The sequence below is a fragment of the Vidua macroura genome, chromosome 1, assembly GCF_024509145.1.
Source record: "Vidua macroura isolate BioBank_ID:100142 chromosome 1, ASM2450914v1, whole genome shotgun sequence".
In the NCBI taxonomy this organism is placed as follows: Eukaryota; Metazoa; Chordata; class Aves; order Passeriformes; family Viduidae; genus Vidua; species Vidua macroura.
The window spans coordinates 72,564,170-72,583,114 of record NC_071571.1 but is presented as its reverse complement, the minus strand read 5'-3'; the positions used below and the strand labels follow the sequence as shown (position 1 = coordinate 72,583,114).

General features: G+C 40.8%; 1 protein-coding gene and 1 long non-coding RNA gene across 2 annotated transcripts in view; one reads left to right on the top strand and one right to left on the bottom strand.

Annotated features, from left to right (window-relative positions):
• CDH20 (cadherin 20) overlaps positions 1-18,945 on the top strand; it is a 119,343-nt gene that overhangs the window by 13,697 nt on the left and 86,701 nt on the right. The window lies entirely within an intron of this gene.
• On the bottom strand, positions 2,570-9,503 carry LOC128812451 (uncharacterized). The gene is made up of 3 exons (XR_008438717.1): positions 9,028-9,503; positions 3,079-3,237; positions 2,570-2,647 (listed from the first exon to the last, which is right to left on the bottom strand). It is a non-coding gene; the product is annotated as an uncharacterized LOC128812451 (long non-coding RNA).

Genomic DNA, 18,945 nt, shown 5'->3' with positions numbered 1-18,945 from the left:
GTCTTCTTACCTGATATTCTGCCTTGATAGTCACACTCAAAGGATGCAAAAAAGCAAGTTGTAAAAAACAACTAGGTTTGATCACTAAAGTGTTCAATTAAGTATTTTTATGTTGTGCATTAAATTTGAAAATATTCGTAGTGGAAATAGACCTTTTAGTAAAATGTTCCACAGGAAAATCTGGCTGGCATATATATTTTGTAATTGGGATGAGATGTTGCATTGGTGGGAAGCCTCTTGCGAACAGCCACACCATGAGATTCTCATGTCTGGTGGGGTTCTAATTCTGTCTGGGGAGAGGGATCCATAGGCAGATAGAGACAAGTGGATCAAGAATATCAGCTCTCAGCTGTGGCCGTCTGAAGTTGGAGTGAAGGAGCAAGATCACCACACCCCTCTTGCTCCTTAACACTAAACATTTTTTTTTCTAAAATTTCCAAATTACCTATGTCATACCATAGATGTTAAAGTTTTGCCTTTTTAAACTGATTTTTAAGAGCTCCGTTGAAAGATAAATTGCATTATTTGGGATTTTTAGCCTGACATAAGAAATGCCAAATGCTATAACTTCTTGCCAGATGGAAATTCTGTTTTTCAATCGGATATAAAAATTGTATGATCATAGTAAATATTCTATCTTAAATCTCTTGTGAAAGGAAAACAATAGGCACTGTTATATTTTTCTCGGTCTTAGCTAATCTAGACTTCTTAGTCGCAGTGGGGTTGCAACCATCACTGTGTACGTGTGTGTGTGTGTCTGTGTGTGCAAGACTGGAGAAATCCCAGTCATCTGAACTTGTGTTCCTTCACGCAGAAGAATATCTTCATTATTAAATCCTTCCAATGCCAGTATTCTATAATACTGAACTCTGGGAAATGTGTCAATTAAAAACATAATGAAAGGCAGAATGAATAACCTAAAAAAGAATCTCCTTCATGAATGCAAAAGGCTTTGAGTATTTGGGAATCAGCCTTTCCCAGTGAGATGAGCCCTTGCAGTGGGATGAGGAGCAGGAAATTCCAAACATTCCTTGGTTAAGAAAAGTGAAAATGACAGTCTCCTAATGCAGGGTGAGAGTTCCTGCCCTCTCATTTTTATCCCCAGAAGACTGATCCAATGAATGTGTTAGTGCTATTTTTTTTTCTGATGATTTCAATTTGATCCTTATACTGCAGTTCTGCCACATATGTCTTCTTTCATAGCCTTCTTTTTCCCTGTCTTACTTGATAATGACCCTAAAGTGGGCTTGCATTTACATGTGCTTTTAGCCTGAGCTCATCCACAGAATTGAAATGCAGAAGTACTGTTTTGTGCAGCCCTTAGAAAGACAAAGGCATGAGGCTAGAAAAGTGGCATGTGCCTTCCTTTTTGTACTTCTTTCCTGATCTAACCTGAAGCTGTGCAATAGCCTTTAAATGTTTCCTGAGCATCCTTACATCTCTAATGGCACATTTGCCCACTTACATGTTTCAAAACACATTGATAACCTTTCTTCTGTGTTTCCCTGTTTGGAGACAACCCCTAGGCTGTAGGATGTTAATCAGAAAAGAAAAAAACAAAACAACAAAACAAAAACAAAAACAAAAAACAAACAAAACAAAAAAAAAAAAAAAAAAAAAAAAAAAAAAAACAATGATCAATGGAGTAGGTTTTGCTTTGTGTTGTCCCAGCATGTAATACAACAAAGCAACAGGCTCCTTTGAAATGTTGTGATAGGTAGGCAAGTGCTCAAAGCTGGACTTGAACTGCTTTTGCACATGGAACAGATGCAATTTTCCAGTACATTATCATTTCCAGCTCCCTGTGACAGTCTGTGAAGTTTACACCTTTCTATCAGCTCTAGCAGCCAGCAGGAAGCTGCACCTTCTGGGAAACCAGGCTGAGACTTTGACACTAACTTCCTCAGAAACTGATGACCATTTCAAACCCCACCACCTTCTCCTTCACAAGCAAGGTGCTGCCCTTGTTTTCCTTCCCAACATACCCAACGTGTAGATTTAAAACAACAAAAACAAAGTCATGGCAAAACAAAACAAAAGAAACAAAACAAAACACTACAATGCATACCCAGTTCTCCCTTGGGAGGAGGATGAGAGGGAGAACACTACATGGCAGATGTTGGTTGTTTAATGCTCTACAGAAAGACAGTCAGATGCTACAGTGATGTTTGACCCCATGGGGAGCAGGGTAAAACAACTTCCATGCCCCCTCTTCAGTAGCATGAGAAACAGGGACAATGTGGAGGTGGAAGCAGTCAGGCTAAAAAAATGACCAGGAACAAGTACCAACACTAAGCAGCCTTAGTGCTTCCACTAGGTCAAATCCTTGCTTTGGAGGATTTAAGTAGGACAGAGCCCTATACTGGGTTTCTTTCTGGCCATGGGTTCCACTCCTGTGTGCACATGCGTGTGTGCAAGCATCACCCAGTCTAGTCCAGGCAGTGAACACAGCAAAAGTTCAAAGCTTTTGCATTCCTCTTCATCATTTTTTTTTAAGGGACTGTGTCTGATCTTTGCTTTTCATCCTTGGATTTATTTGGAAGCATTTCTCTTCCCATTTCTTCATGTGGCAGGTTGCATGCAGATTCGTTTTTCTGGTATTCAGTGACCGTCCGCATTGCTTTGTACTTAGTTTACATCTTCATGCCTGTAATGAAACCGAGACTTGAAGGAATAACTGGATAAGCAGGTCTCTCTCTCCAGCTGTCATGTCTAGTTGTGGCAGAAAACTGGTGTTTCATTGTAAAAGATGTTAATTTCAATCTGAGCTGTGGCTGTGTTGAGAGGAGCATAAAAGGAATTCTTGATTATCTATATCAGTACCGTTGTCCCCGGGGACAGGCTCTGAATCTTCAGATCACATATGGCAAGAGTGCTGTGATAAAATATGCATCAATAAAACTTTGCAATTTATGATAATAAAGGAGTGGAAAGTTTTATACACTGTGATAATTATTCCTGACTGGTATTTTTTCCTTCCTTTCGTTCTTCTGTATGCCTTTGTGCTTAAGCCTTTTCTGCATGTTGTAGCAATGATTGCATCATTGAAACCACAGGTTCACAAACTGGGGGGCTCACCTTGTTTCTAGATCCATTGACCTTCTGTAGCCATCAGTTCACTTCTAAAGCAGCAGGAATTTGCTATGTCTGGGAAGGTTCTGCAGTGCTGTGACTCCTCACTCTTCTTCCTCTTCTGTGCATGCACACATACTACATGCAGCATGGATTTCAGAGTAGCTTCAAAAAAGGATCAAATTATATTCCTCTGATCTTTCTTTGCATATCTTATTACTATAATCGATGAGAGAAGCGTACATTTACATGAAGGTAACATTTATCCCATACTGCATGTCACCTGCACTGTTTTAAATTTATTTAATCTAAATAGAATTCTTATTCTTTTGAAGTAGGAGAAATAATTCTATGCTTACACTCACAGGAAGTAAACAGTGGACTATTAAATAAAACCAATATATTTTCTGTGACCTTATTTTTTTTCTTCCTCCGCTCATTGTAGCTTTGGTGGCCGTCCTGTGAGAGAGCCTGTCTTCTGCTTTGGCACACTTGACAGCAATTAATCATACAGCTTGAAATGCATGGCCTGGCAGTACAAACCTTTTGCATGCTTGGGCTCTGCTGACTTCAAAGGGACTTCCACATGCAGCGTTTACAGGCAGCTCCCCTTTTCTGAACACCCTCAGTGACATGTTTGCGCAGCGTCTCGCGCTGTGGGATCCCAGGCTTTACTGGGACATCTAAGCCCTGCTGCAACACAAATAGTCGTTAGTCCCATCTGTCTCCTGTTCCCCTTTTGTTGTTTTTTTTTTTTTTCTCTTCTCAGTATTTTGCTTCAGCTGGCCTGCAGGAAATAAATCAGCCACTCTTAACCTTTTCCAGGCTCATTTCTCCACAATTAAGGATGAGCTGTGAAACTAGTTAGGAGAAACAGCGTAGCCACCAAGCTATCTCAAGAATGTTTCCTTTACTCCTGTTCACACCACTAAATTGTGAGCTCCTGTGCAGTGGTAGCAAAGTGCATATCTTGACACATGTACTTACTTCCTATCAGCTTCAATAGTACTTGGTCACCTGCCTGAGGTTCAGTATGTGCTCAGAGGTTTTGCATGTCTGGGTACCAAGGCCCTCCCTCACAAAATCCATAACTATTCAGTCTTGCATGTTCAGCCTTTTTCCCAGATTTCTGCAGGTGCTTGAACATCATCAAAGGCAGTAAGATTTAGATCATTTGTGTAAGTGCTTAAGTGGACTTTGACATCTATAAAAGTTCTGCTGAATCTGGACCTGCCTGATTAAAAGAACCCAAACATTTAGCAAAAAGAATAAGAAGGCTATTTGCAAGCACATTTCTTTTTTTTTTTTTTTTTTTTGTACAGCAGCAGTTAAAAAGACTAAATGTAAAACTATTAGTTCCACATTAAAGAATGATGGGAGATTTAGGTTACAAAAATAATAATTTCTAATTCTACAGATGTAAGGAAAACTGGACGATAAGGCCAGCAGTGAAAACAAAAGGGATAATGTGAAGAGTTTTCTGCCTCTGCACTTGGGTGAATTAATAGGAAATTAAAGACTGTTAGAAAGTTGATTGAATTTTGTTTCTTAACTTCTTCATTTTTCATTAAGGTGATCCTAAAAGCAGGTGGCTTTCAATTAGTTTTGTTCAGTGCTGGCTAAAGTTGTAATGATCTTAGGGAGAGTGAAAGAAAAGAGATTTATTGCAGTCAGGATAAGCTAGGCCAGGCAAAGAGACAGAGTACATAATCACTAATTAACTCATGTAGTCATTAAAAAAAAAAAAAAAAAGAAAAGGAGGAAGAAAAAACAATGTGCAACCTGAAAGAGGATTGTAAAGCCTCTCTGCTCTGCAGATCAGACCCTTGAGCTTTCATTACACTGTGCATATCATATTAGATGGTATATATGAGCCAATTGCATATAAATCACATTCTCCCAATGTTGCAAGTCCTTGTCACACAGAGCATATTTAATTTAACATTGTAATATTTATTTTCTAAAGTTCTAAGTAGGCCAAAACATACCCAGTAAATTGAGTGCTCTGCCACAGCACAGTGCCTGACCTACACTCCAGTAGAAAATTAACCCTAATTCATCTTTATAGTGACCCTATGCCAAACAGCTATTCCAGATGCTCCATTCCTGCCCTTCACTGACTTAGCAAAGTGAAGCTGTAGTGATTTTGACTAATTCAGTTTGGACTTTTAATTACATCTATTCCATTCATTTGTTTCCACTTAAAACCATCGTGTTGTGGTTGGGTGGCTTGCAAGCAAGCTTTGCTTGGTCTTAGTATCCTTTAGGGACAGGCTTAAGCCAGAAGGCGTGTATGTCTGTTGAAGCCATGTCAAATGGGAACTGCTATCTCAGATTTGAACTACAAGGCTTTGTTTTCTAACACAAAGGGTCAAAGTCTGCCTAGTTATTTCCACGTGTCCCTTCCCCCTCTCACTCCCATCAGGATTATTTTAAATTCACATTATGGATGAGCGTTTGTGTGCGTATGCACAATTCACTGGAAAACAGAGGCTCTTTATTGTTCAAAGCTTCTCTAGAAGTGACTTGTTTCAGGCATCCCTCTCACAACCATTCACACATCTCTAAAACCAGAGAGATTTCAGTCAATCTGCTAACAAAGTCTGTTTTCAGACACCATGTGGAGAAACCTGAAATGCTTCAAGTATTTTTATAATCTGATTTTTCCTTATTGTTGATAAGAATTAGAAGAAATTGATTAAGAACATTTGTGTTTATTTTGCTATTATTTGAGGGATTAATACTATGTTTTGTAGTACATCACACATTAATACTGTGTTTTGTAGTGCATCACAATCAAACTGTTTCTTCCTCTCCTCCCATGATTAACAGAGCTTGTATCTGATTTTTGTAATGTTTTCTACATGTGTAGAGCAGGGCATATTTGGACTGCAGCAAAGGTGCAAAGTGAAAAGGCTGCAGAGAAGACACCAAGATAAGAAAATCTGAGTCTTCTCACTGACCTCTTGCCAGGCACAAATGAAAATGTTTGATGACAAAATCTATCAAATTTCCTCTATCTTGTGCAAGCAAATTATTCCTAAGTTAGAGTGTCGAAGGAAAAGATGAATTTTCTTTTTTTTTTTTTCTTTTTTTTTTAAACTATGGATTTATCAAAGTCAGGTGACTTCTGGTTTTGACATTACAGGCACGCAAGTAAAGCTTTGCTGTCAATTCTTAGCTCTAGTACAACTCTGCTTATGAAGAAAAATTGGACCATATGGGAGCATATGGAAAAAACAGAAGGTTCGTATTTGTGGGAAAGTACCTCCTACAGGTGGCATTGCAATTAACCTTGTGGGTCCAGAGTACACACGTCACTCAAGTGTGCACAGGTGCCATGTCCCTGCATGGGACAGGAGCACAGCTCCCATGCCAGGACCACCAGGAGCCACCTGGCCCTCAGGCGACCCTTCCCCACCATGCGTCTGCTGACAGCCCTGCTGCCCCACATCCCACAGGCACCCAGTGGCCAAGGGGGAGGGTGTCCCCTCAGACCTGGGGCCGTGCTGTCGGGTAGCGCTGTGCTCTCCCGCAAACCCTGTGGAAGTAGCGTTTGGGAGGCTGCTTGCTCTCAACCCGTGATTTCCCACGCCCCCCGTCCTGGCACAATCCCACTGCCCAGGGTCTTGCCAGCTGGGAGAGGAGGGAGAAGCTGTGTCACAGTCTGGTTGGCCTCGCTCCTCTTAGTTGCCCTGGCTGTTATCAAAGGGCTGGTAGGATGTGACGTAGTAGCCATTTGGCACCCTCCTTCCCATATTTTGGGCAAAGCTGGGTGTGTATCTGCATAAGACAAAAGTTTGTGGCCACATGTCCTTAACCCCATCAGCAGCTGAGACCATGCTGACTGTGCCCTGGGCATCTTAGCATAGGGACAACAAATAAAAATGAGGAGTAGCCTTATAGACAGAGCATCATGTGCCTGGGATATTGGCATATATGTTAGGGGAATGGGTGGAGCAAATGTTTTTGGAACTGTGAGCTCAAAAGAGAAAATAGGAAAAGATGGGATGGGATCGAGCTTGGGCAAAGGGTCGAATCCATGTTTTTCCTCCCAGCATGATTGCCAAATAAATTTCATCAAGAATTGTTGAAGAGGACAAATTGAAGTGGATTGAGAACTGCCTGAACAGCAGATCCCAGAGGGCTGTAATCACTGTCACAGGATCTAGTTGGAAGCCTGTCACTGGTGGTGTCCCCCACCAAGGTTCAGTACTGGGCTCAGTATTGTTTAACATACTCATCAATGACTTGGATGAAAGGGCAGGTGCCTCCCCAGCAAGTTCACTGATGGCACAAAGCTGGGAGGAGTGGCCAATACCCCTCAGATGGACCTCAACAGGCTGGAGAGAGGTAAATGGGCAGAGTGCAACTTTCTGAAACGTAATGAGGGCAAATGCAGGGTCCTGCACCTGGGGAGGAATAACCCCATGGACCAGCACAAGCTGGGGGCCAAACTGCTGGAAAGCAGAGAAGAACTTGGGGTTCCTGGTGGACAACAAGCTGCCCATGAGCCAGCAGTGTGTCCTTGTGGCAGAGAAGGCCAAAGGTATCCTGGGGTACATTAGGAAGAAAATTGTTGCCACCAGGTCAAGGGAGGTGATCCGGCCCCTCTGCTCAGCCCTGATGAGCCCACATCTGGAGTGCTGTGTCCAGTTCTGAGCTCCTCAGTACATGAGAGACAGGGAGCTCCTGAAGCATGTCCAGTGCAGAGTGACAAAGGTGATTGAGAGGTGGAAGTATCTCTCTCATGAGGAAAGGCTGAGGAAATTGCACTTCTTCAGCCTTGAGAAGAGACGACTGAAAAGGGACCTCTTTATTGTCTGTAAGTATCTGAAGAGAGAGTGCCAAGAGGATGGAGACAGGTTCTTGGTTTTTCCAAGCAATAGGACAAGAGTCAATGGGCAGAAACTGGAGCACAGGAAGTTCCACCTGAATAAGAGGAAAAGTTTCTTTACTGTGCAGGTGACCGCAGACTGAACAGATTGCCTAGGGAGGCTGTGGAGTCTCTCTCACTGGAGATTTTCCAGAGTCACTTGGAATCAATCCTGTGCCATGTGCTCTGGGATGACCTTACTTTAGCAAGGAATTTCGACCAGATGACCCACTGTGTATCTTTTCCAGCCTGACCCATTCTGTAATTCTGTGATTCTGTGAAGTACATCTTAAATAACAAGAACCAGCACAGTCAAAATGTCCTCACCTTTGAAAGGATTGAAGCTTTTGCATAGCTTTAATAAATGCAATTTGCAGAAAAAGTGCAGTGTTTTAAAATAAATCATGCTCACAGAGTCACATGCTGTGATTTATCTTTAAGCATCCTCATGCAGTGTGGTTTATTAAATTTCAACCTGGGCTCTCAACTGTTCAGTTAATGTAGATAATTAATTTGATTATCATTCAGTCAGGCTGCTTTGTGACTGAAACAGTCCCGTATTGTTGCTACAAATATTTCAGTTAGCTTGTATGAAGAAATTATAATTTCTCCCTTTTTGTTTTTTTTTTGTTTTTGTTTTGTTTTTTTTTTTTTTGCTTCCTTGTTTGTTTTATTTTAGTTTTGTTCTCACTATCTTTTTTTCTGGCAGTGAGTTGTTCTAAAGTACATAGGGTTGGATTACTAATGCTTCCCCCTAATGCTTTAATAGGTTTCTTTGAGCACACAGTTAGTATTCATTCTTAGCTATGCATACATCTTCTAGTCACATTAGGTGACCCTTTTTTCTTTTCTTTTTCTTCATGCAGAAGATAGAGGAGGAGAACTGTGGGCGCCCTGTGTATTACACTGCAGTTCTTAATGAATATATGTGCATTACTTACTAATTGTAAAAAGCTGTCTGGCTACAGTATACAGGATGAAAAGTGTTATGCATTAGTAGACTACATTCTGTTACACTTCTTGGCTACAAAATTTTATACTAAGTACATTGCTTTAAAATTAGAGCAGAATGTAAGTACCTAAATACAGTTGATGTGCTCACCCTATTTACTTCTTGTGACAAAACAAGTGGAGTTTGTTTTTTCTAGCATCCATTAGATGTACTCTGCTGTAAAAATTCCACAGAGTTCCAGAGATGGAGGCGGCTTTATGTGTTGTCACCACATCAGGCATGGTAGGCAGCCTGCACACCACACATCACTGAGGAGGCCCAGTCCAGCCTTGCATGGGAACGTGCTCACTGCACCTCTGACCAGCAAAGGGAGATGAGTGAGAAGAAGTAGGAGCCCTTGTTGGTCCAGATGGTGAAGCTGGGCAAGATTTTGGACCCATAACTTTGCTTCAGATGTGTAAGCCTGTCCAGTGAAGGGTATTGATCTGCTCATAAGACTTGTTGTGTGACATCAGCACTGCTCTCTGTTACCATGCACTGCACTCTTCTGACGAGTTCCTGCAACAACACTGAAATCCCTCTCTAGGGAGCTTGTTCACATATGTCACGGTGAGGGAAGCAGAGCAGAAAAACCATAAAGAGATAAGGCTTTTTTAAGTGATGGGGTCCTTTTTCCCTTTCAAGAGCCACTGTAGACTTTGAATCAAGGGTGTTCAAATCATTTTTTTTATCCAGGATAGAAATTCCACCTTGAACTTCTAATAATAGCTTAGCATGGATTGTTGATTTCACTTACGAAAAAGGCCTCTGAAATTGTGTTCAGAAGCCTTCAGGAGTATTTCTTCCCAGTTTATGGAGTGCACTGCAGTGGATGCTAGTAAAACCAATTATTTCATGAAAGTGACTGGTAGACTGCAAGGAAAAGAAAGCCCTTTCTCATCTGCCTAAATGAAATAGTTACATTCCCTGACTTGCCCAGTTCAGAGCAGTGGGCAATGTTTGCTGCAGAAGGGTATCAATGACAGCCTGTAACAAATGTGTTCCTTTTTTCTTTGCCTTTCCCCTGCTGTGGAATGGGCATGTCTTAGAAAGGTTATGGGAAAAAGCTGAGATTGTGGAAGTGCAGAGATGTCCCTGACAGCAGACCTCAGTCATTATAATGCCAGGCTTCAAGCATGAAATATTTGCTTATAAAGGTACAATTGAAAATTATCAAATGTATCTTAAGCATCAGGACTTAATCCAGCTTCACTGAGATTAATGTCAATTTTGGCACTGATTTCCTTTGAAATATTAGGCTCACCAATGCACATAGCAAAGGGTAGACAGTATCAGTAGACCTTGGAGAAAAAAGGAGCTAAGCTAAATCTTACACTGCTATTATTTATTATTAAAAGCCATTTCTAAAACCATTTCTAAAAGAGTGCTGGGTACTAGGGTACAGAAATGTGTAGAAAGACTCAACCCATGGAGCAGAGAGCTTCAAACTCTAAAGCACCAGGCCTTGGTCTCTGTGGAAAGATTTTTTCAAAAATTATAAGCTTTTTTTTTTTCCCCTTATATTTGACACAGCCAAAAAATAGTTACAGATCTTCTTGTCAGGCTCTGTATGTCACAGGAAATATGTGGTGCATTCTTTTTCCCAAAAGCTCCATATCCCACATAAAGAGTAGAAAAAATGCAGTATTTTTTCTTCACTTTTTTTACACTGTTTAGTAATTTTTTTAATGCCATTCATGTATTATACATTATATTATTTTGCTTTTAAGAAAGACATCAGAACTGTGCTTAATAAGTACTATAGATCAATTTAAAATAACACTGCTTTAGAATTGCTGTAGAAGACACAATCTTAGTCTTGTATCTTCATTTAGATTTCCATTGCATTGCTATATTACCATTGTTACTAAATTCAGATAGCGTTCAATGTGTGTGTGTGCGTGTGTGTGTGTGTGCTGGAGGAACAAACAGAAAAATCAAAGTTGACGTTCCTGCGACTTGAGAGCCTGTGTAGAAGCCATGTTCAGGCAAGGTCTACTGGAAAGAGAAGAGTCAAGGCAGCAATAGGTCATGGTAATGGTATTGTAATATCAGTAATGTAGTTCTTGATAACATAATGGCTTTGCTCTTAAAGGTAGTTACCTGCAAATAAACAGATTACAGTTATTTGTACATTAATTCAGCATTATTAAATGCCAAAGAGCAACTGGCAGTGAGCCTTCAGGAGTTTTCTGACTGTAAACTAGAGCTTATCTTAGAGAGGCATTTCTTGTAAAATCTGTGAAGACAGCTTTTGGGCAACCGAAGGATGTGTAGACCTGGGCCAGTAGATAAATAGGAGCAGTGGTGATGCAGAAAAAGGAAGTTATATAAGGAAGCAGAACAGTTTTGGATGTTTAGAGGAAAAGATGACCCTTGAACCCAACATATCTCATGTAGGTACTTTTGCCTAATGAAGTATGTTGTTAACAGTGACCAAAGTGCTTGATTTTGAGGGTGGACCAAACCTCTTACATTACAGAGAGATTTTCAAGAGAAATAGAAGATGTGGCTCCTTGGTTAAAATCAGCCTTTATACAATCTGCTTGTTACTGCAGAATTAATGGGCATGCACATATCTTGCTAAAGTTACTTTGAAGTATATTGAAAGACACATGTTTTATTAATCTAATTCTGCTAAGACTACTTTAAACAAAGTTGTAAAGGAAATACTAAAATATTTTTTGCTGAGAATATAATAATTTGCCTAAGTAACATTAGTAAAGCAGTAGATAATGGTGACAAATTACTATGGAATATTTTAGACAGTAGAAATCAGGCTTACAAGAATTGAAGTCACTAGGGACCACAAAGGTAAAATAAATTTCCTGACTTTTAAATGCTGAGTTCTATCCCATAGTGAGATGTGAAAGCTCACTGGGGATTTGTTTCATATAACCTCCAAATGAGAAGTCAGAAGAGATACAGTCAGGATGATAAAATTTAACAAGTTGTTCCAGGAGTAGCACAATTTAAAAAGCCTTGATTCATATAGATTTGTTTCCTATACCCATAGATGCCCATGATGCCTCCTCTGGAGTAGCCTTATTTCCTCTGTTGTGGCTCCCATTATCTCAGCCACCCCAACAACATCTCAATTTTCCGTCCCCATGCCCCATAAGTGTCCACACAAAACTAAAGATTCTTTCAAGGCCATGAGGATCAGTTTGATGACAAGGTCCAAGCCACCCACGTGGTAGTTGGCCAGCCAAATCCCCAGGCTGCCCAGCAGAGGCCAAGGCCAGAACCACAATTAAGAGAGGAGAACTTGCTGGAGATTTTTTCTCCGTGGGATATTCATTTGGCTCTTTCTTTTCTCTTTGTTGCAGTTTTGTAGAACATGTGTAGGGCCCTGATGATTTCTGTTGCCATCAACTCTGAATTAGGCCAGCTGAAACTGGCTGAAAGAACTGAGATTAGAATAGGGCAACAGATTTGAAACAGATTATGACTAGCCAGGACAGACAGGCAGAAAGCCCTGTCTTAAGGAGTGGGCTGTGATTGTGTGAGCACCCAGGGCCCCAGCCTTGAAAGACTCTGGAGACCCATCAGTCTGTGCTAGCATTGTGCTTGGTAATAGAGATGATCCTGGATTATGCAGTCCTGTATAGACAGTCCAATCCCAGATGTCAGATGGGGAAACCTTTTGAGGGAAAGAGTATTTTCTGTATTTTTGTGGCAACAACATCGTCAGCACCCCAGGCTGCTGCATGTCCAGAAACCAACTGCTGTTTGCTTGCAGATAAGTTGGCTGTGGGCTGTAAATCGAATGTACTGGACTGCATCTGCAGGGAGGTTGTACCTCCTCATGGGCAGCCTGCCTGCCCAGACCCTGCTTCACAAGCAAGGGAGAGTCATTCCCTCATGTAGTATGTATTTATCCAGGATCTCCAAGGCCCACAGTCCACACTGTCCTTCAACATTCATGTGGTGGCTCTGCCACAGACAGAGGGATGGCAAAATTTTGTTATTTCTTTATGAGCCTGTGCTTTAAATGGTGCAGTCACCGTGAGGGATTATATTCTCTGATGAAAGAGGGAGCAGAGAGATGTTGGCAAAGCAGGAAAAACCCAGCCTAAACTGCAAATGAATATTCCTCTTTTTTTTTCTGTAAAATTGAGTGAATTTGGAACCAGCCAATTTAAAAATGAATGTGATGCAACTCTTCCACATGCAGTCAAAACTGAGACATAAGCCTGACCCTGTTTTTCAGTAGAACCCTGTCCTCTGGCACTGCCTCTGTTCAGTTAAGGACATGCTTAAGAAAAGATGCACGTTTCTGCCTTGGTGAATTTAATGGTGCTGAAGTCCATCCCACTGCAGGACAGCAGTTAAGTACCTGCTTAACTTTCAGAAAGTCCCTATGTACCAGCTGTAATCCACTTCTGAAGCAGATAATCATCTCAAGTACCGAGATACCTCCCTAGAAATAAGCGTGCCTTGAAATGTTCAATTCATTACAAGTATTGAGGAGATAGAATTCTTATGTAGTTAACAGGCTAATACACTGTTATTTAAAATTTTATTAATAGCTATTGAATAACAATATAACTATTGCCTACCTGCAATTAAAATATGTGTTGATTAAGTGCTGCTGGAGAAATTTCTGTAATGAAATATGTGCGTTGCCAGAACTTGAACAATCCCGTAGTCTGTTATCCCTCTTCCAAAAACCAGAAAAATAGAAGAAAGCCCCTCCAATGGGCTCATTCAGTTATGAAATACTGTGGAGGAGGTGCAGGAGGAAAAGAAAAAGAAAATGTTTCTAACCCTTGTCGTTATTTGGCCTGGAGATGAACCCCCAAGTCCCTGACTTGGATTTAATGCTTGTTTAAATGCATTATTTTATGTCCTAGAAACTGTGAAACCCACATAATGTCCATCATCCCAAATCAACAGAATATTTTTTCAGACTTCTCACCTTAGCCTGTCCCTTTTAGCGACTGTTGCTTTCTTTCTTTTTAGGAACCTGCCTTGCCCTTCAAATGAACAGCCAAATTCCCTCTCCCATCAAATATAGGGCAAAGTCATTAACTTCTGGAGTCAGTGACTGAATGGGCCCTTGCTTCAGTGGGGTGAGGCTCACAATGAGCTAGTGAACAAAGCTTTTCAATTTATGTGCTGAAGTCAAAGAATAGGGTATTCAGCTGACCTAATTACCTGTCCAAATAGGGCAGACCAAGTAGAAAATAAAGACCATGGGTCAGATCTGGATCTGTGTTATGCTGCTGAAAATTTTAGGGTAATCAGTGATGCTACTTCATATTTAAAATTGACTCTGTGTCCACTTAGTGCATTAGTCCTAGTCTCAGAATCTGTAATGAGCAACCTGCAATTAACTCACTGTGTTTGTACTATTCTGATTCATCATAACATTTCATGTTATTATTAATGCAAATAGTTACCATGAACTATTTCTTCATTAGTTCTGACTGGTTGACTTTTTGGTTTTTCTCTTTCCCACTAGGAAAAATAATTAGCCAGGAATAATACAATTAAGAATATTTTAAATCAGTTCCTTTAACTTGCTTTGTCTAATCAGTCATGTGTCCCTCGATCTCCTTCAAGTTTTGTCGGAGGAGCTGCTTCTGCACCGGTGCCTCTTCAAGGACTATTATGTGAGCTGACTGTTCTCCCCTGGCGACTGTGCGGCGCCAGCATCCATGGGGGCAGTGCCATGTAAGGCCTTGACCCTTAACTGGGATGAGTGAGTGAGCTGGACAGTGCTTGCTTCTGAATTGCAGCCAACACTATTAGACAACCCCAAACTGAGCTACATCCTCCCCTTGTAATGCTTCCATCTGGCATCATCAGGCAATGCTGCTTTGCAAAATGCCATGGTGTTATAAGCCCAGCGCACGATGGGCAGGAGCAGCCAGCTGGAAAGACAAAGGGTTGTCCCTCTCCTTCACCTTCCTTATGTATGGACTGCCAGGGCACAGAGATGGATTTCAATGGAGGTGGGGACAGTTCTGTTACTGCACTGGACACAAAGCCCTGATAGGGCTTTTCTAGGACAGTATTGTAAATTCAAATTGAGATGGTAGCATGAAATCATTGTATTGCAGCATCTATTTGCAGAGTGCAGGCTCTTGGTCAGTTTTGATTTAATTGCTTTCCTTCCCTCTCCCCTTCTCCTTTTGCCTTTTCCCTTTCCCCTTCTCCTTTTGCCTTTTCCCTTTCCCCATCCATCTTCTCCCTTTCTCTTATATTTTCTTTTGATTCCCCTATAAGTCAAACCAGGTGTTCAGTACATCTACATGGTTAACTAAATTATTAGACTGAGAGAAAACAGAGCCTTTTACTTAATGGCCATGGGCTCAAGGGCAGAAGCACAGAAGTCAGAAAATTGTCATAGCTTTTGTGTGTCGTATTTTGTTATTAGCTTTTTCATTAGTGAACATTTAACTGGTGAAATCTATTGGGCAAAATTAGCTTCTCAGTCACTGTGAGTATGAAGGATGCTGGCAGAACCACTTAGATCAGCACAACCACCTTCTGTAGAGTCATGGAAAACTTCAGTCTCTAGGACAAAATCCACTTGCCATCTTCTCAGTGATCCTGGCCAAGATTGGCTTCTCATCAGTCCAAAAGAAAAAGGTCTAAAGGAAAGGCATGACTCATTCTCTGTGATTTGGGAGTGTGATGTGCAAGAGGACAGAAGCAGGAGTGAGATTTGTTGGATGTCATGTCATGCCACCATGTGGGAAGATCTGCTCTGGAGAACATTCGGTAATTTTCAGAGTAATTCTAGGGTGGCAGACATAGAATAGGAAGTATTGTCTTCATATGTAGGCAAAGTCTTTTTTTTTTTTTTTTTTTTTTTTTTTTTTTTTTTTTTTTTTTTTTTTTGCTGCTTTTCTGGACTCCTAGGTTTTAAATTTGGGTATTATTTGAATACCAACAAAACCAGCATGATTTCCAGGAATTGAAACTCTGTTACAGAATCGCAGAAGCACAAAATAAGTAACATTGGAAGCAAACACCTGAGGTCATCTACTCCAACCTCCCTGCTCAAGAAGGGTCTCCTCAAGCAGCCTCCTCTAAAATTTCTAAGTAGGGCAAAATTCTAGTTAATATCTGGAAAAAAACTATGGAAGGGTTGTGTTTTGAACCTATGCCATGCCTTGAAAGTTTAGAGGCAAGGTCTTTTTCTCAAAAAACTGAGTTAAACATTCCTTCACCCCCTTGTTAAGACAGACCTCTCTTGCTAGGAAATTGGGGGGCTAAAAAGTCAGCCATGGCTTCTCAAACATGTCCCCAAAACAACATAGCAGCTTGATAGAAGACTTTCAATAAGGGAGATGTAAGAATCAGTTGTGTGACTAAAATGAAATTAGTTCAGGCTTTACTTCTGGAAAAAAAAAAATGTCCAAAAGTGTCATCTTTCTCCATTACAGCAGTAGACAGGACATTTTTAATGACAATGACATATTAGAATGAGAAATTTATAACTGGAGGCTTGCTGCAGACAAGCTACAAATGTAGTTATTTAAGAAATTGCCAGTGGAGACAAAACTAGAAGTAAGCAGCAACATTTTCAGCCAAGGCAAATTAGCCTTCATGTATCTCAACATGAGAATACCTGCTCTGCCTCAGTGTTGTTGTGGTCTGGGGCAGAGGCAAAGACAGATGCAACAGAGGTAAATCCTTGATTATGGATGATATGAGAGATGACCAAAACATTTGGGTGTGATGAAACAACTAGCATTAATTCTTAGGCTTTCCTCTAATAACACTTTGGCTTTCCTTTCAAACCACCTCTGGTTTTTAACTCAAGAAAGAGTTCTTAACACCAAAGTATTCTGCTGTGCCTTATGGTAAACTTTATTGAATACCAGTTAAGCTAAACAAAGATCAGATTGCTGCTATGGTCACTTGGCTTTCATTAATTATATCCAATGCTTTACTGTTTCCTGCCTTAATTTTTGTCTTCAGTAGCTTTAAGCTTATTATCTTCTAGCTCAAGACTTGATCTTTTCCATCTTCTCATTGGCTCCTGCTTTTTCTTTTCTCTTCTCTTTGCTTCAGGCCTGACTGGTTTCATAGTTTAACATATTCTTTAACACTTCCCTCCTGAAGGCAGGTTTTCCATGCACTGGGATGCAGTGCAGGTTGGTGATTTCACAGTGTTTGCCATTGTCTGCCTCGTATCCCCAAGTCCTCCATCACTGCTGCTCCCTGTTCTGCACACCTGCAGGCTGTGCTCAATGTCCTACTTTTTTTTTTTTTTTTTTTTTTTTTTTTTGTCATTCTGTGGCAGCTGGTCCCAGCATCTCCAGTGGAAGGGCTTGTAAGCAGCACTCCTGCCACCTGCCATGCTGGAGGAGGTTGGCTTTCCTCTAGGAAGCCTTGGTACTGCACAAAGCTCCATGAAAGCCACCTCTCGACCCCAGCCTTGCTCATTTGTTATCAAAGGCAGTATATCCATGTTTATGGCAGGGAAGAAGGAGAGGGATTATGAGACCCATTAACCCCAATGCCTATGAAAAAATAACTTCTGTTCCTTTAATTTTTCAGTTTAAATTGTTTTTTTCCATAACAATGTTAATGGTTTGGCTTTTTTCTCACCACTCCTGCAGAGACAGTCCCTTCTCCTATTTTGTCTCTGTGGGATCTGTTCCTCCTTGCTGTCACAGCTTTTTCATTTTGGCTTTCAGCCCAGTTTCTCCACAAAAGGCACCTGTAAAAGATTTTTTTTTTTTTTTAATTACGTTAACTTTCTTTAGCCTGCTTGTTTGATTTTTTTCTCTGTTCCCTCTCTGATCCACAACTTTTCTTTATGCAACCACTCTCTTAACGAGTTTTCACTCTTTGGTTATCTTTTATTCTTGTAGCAGGCAGAAAACAGCCTGCAGCTTAGACTGAGATGCAACTCCTCTCCTTCCAGGCACGTGTTTTATTTAGTTTGAGGACCACCTCAGTCATGCTACATACAGAAGATAGGCGCTTAAAGAAACAGAGCAGCTTTGCTGTCAGTAAAGGTTCTGTTAATAACCTGAAAATGGCACAGAAATAAAAGGTAGATTTCAGAGCAAGACTCTCTACTTCTCTGCACTTCTGTGTAGCACATGATATCAGAAATAAAACCAGCTTTGGGTGCTTTCTCTTTGCAGCAACTTTGTAGTCATTTATATGGCTGCCCAAAGCTGAGTGCATTGGAAAGTCAGGCGAGACCCCTTTTAGCACCACTCTGAGGAGGAAGTGTACCTGCTTACAGCTCTTCTTCTTCTTCTTAACCTCTGCACTTTCATAGATTTCCCCCTTGAACCTCCAGGAATCTCTGCTGGGCCCATCTTTTTCCAATCCCTGTGAATGTTCTTCTACTGCCCTATATGTAGGACATAGTTATAGGGATGTATTTTCAACATCCTTCCCTATATTTTCCTGTCAGGTGGCCATAGATGGTTTCGCTAAGTTCTATGATGCAGTGAGCATCTGAAGAGAAAATTGTCTGTTCTCACTGCAAAAAGAATTAGCCTCTTAATTGTCTCTCTCATTTAGGGGAAAAGGCTGCCTACTCCGGCTTTTTTTTTTTGTCTCCAACTTCCTTTTTTTTTCCCTTTTTAGGAGTGCCCTTTATTATGAGAGTGACTTGTATCAGCAATGTAATTCCTCCAGCAAACTCACTCTGCTTATTTCAAGAGTCTGTTGGTGCTGTTTTATTCTTGTCATGTCAGATGCAGTAATCCAGTTTGCATTCACGATTAGATTAGGAAAGACATGAAGTACCTGCATTTGCAAAATTAGTGTGGATATTTACCAGTTGGCAGCATGTTCTCTTACTTCCTCCCCACCTCAGTGCTGGAAGCCTTTAATCCACTACTCAGATGTATAAGTTAATGCCTTGCTGTGAATCAAGAAAATGTCTTTCTGCATTGTTAATTTCTGTGACATGATCTCGCCTCATGTTGTCTTCATAGGCACATGCCATGGCATAACCTGATGAGATGTAACGTGTACTCTAACAGGCAGCAGGTAGTCAGTACGCTGACGATGCCTCCCA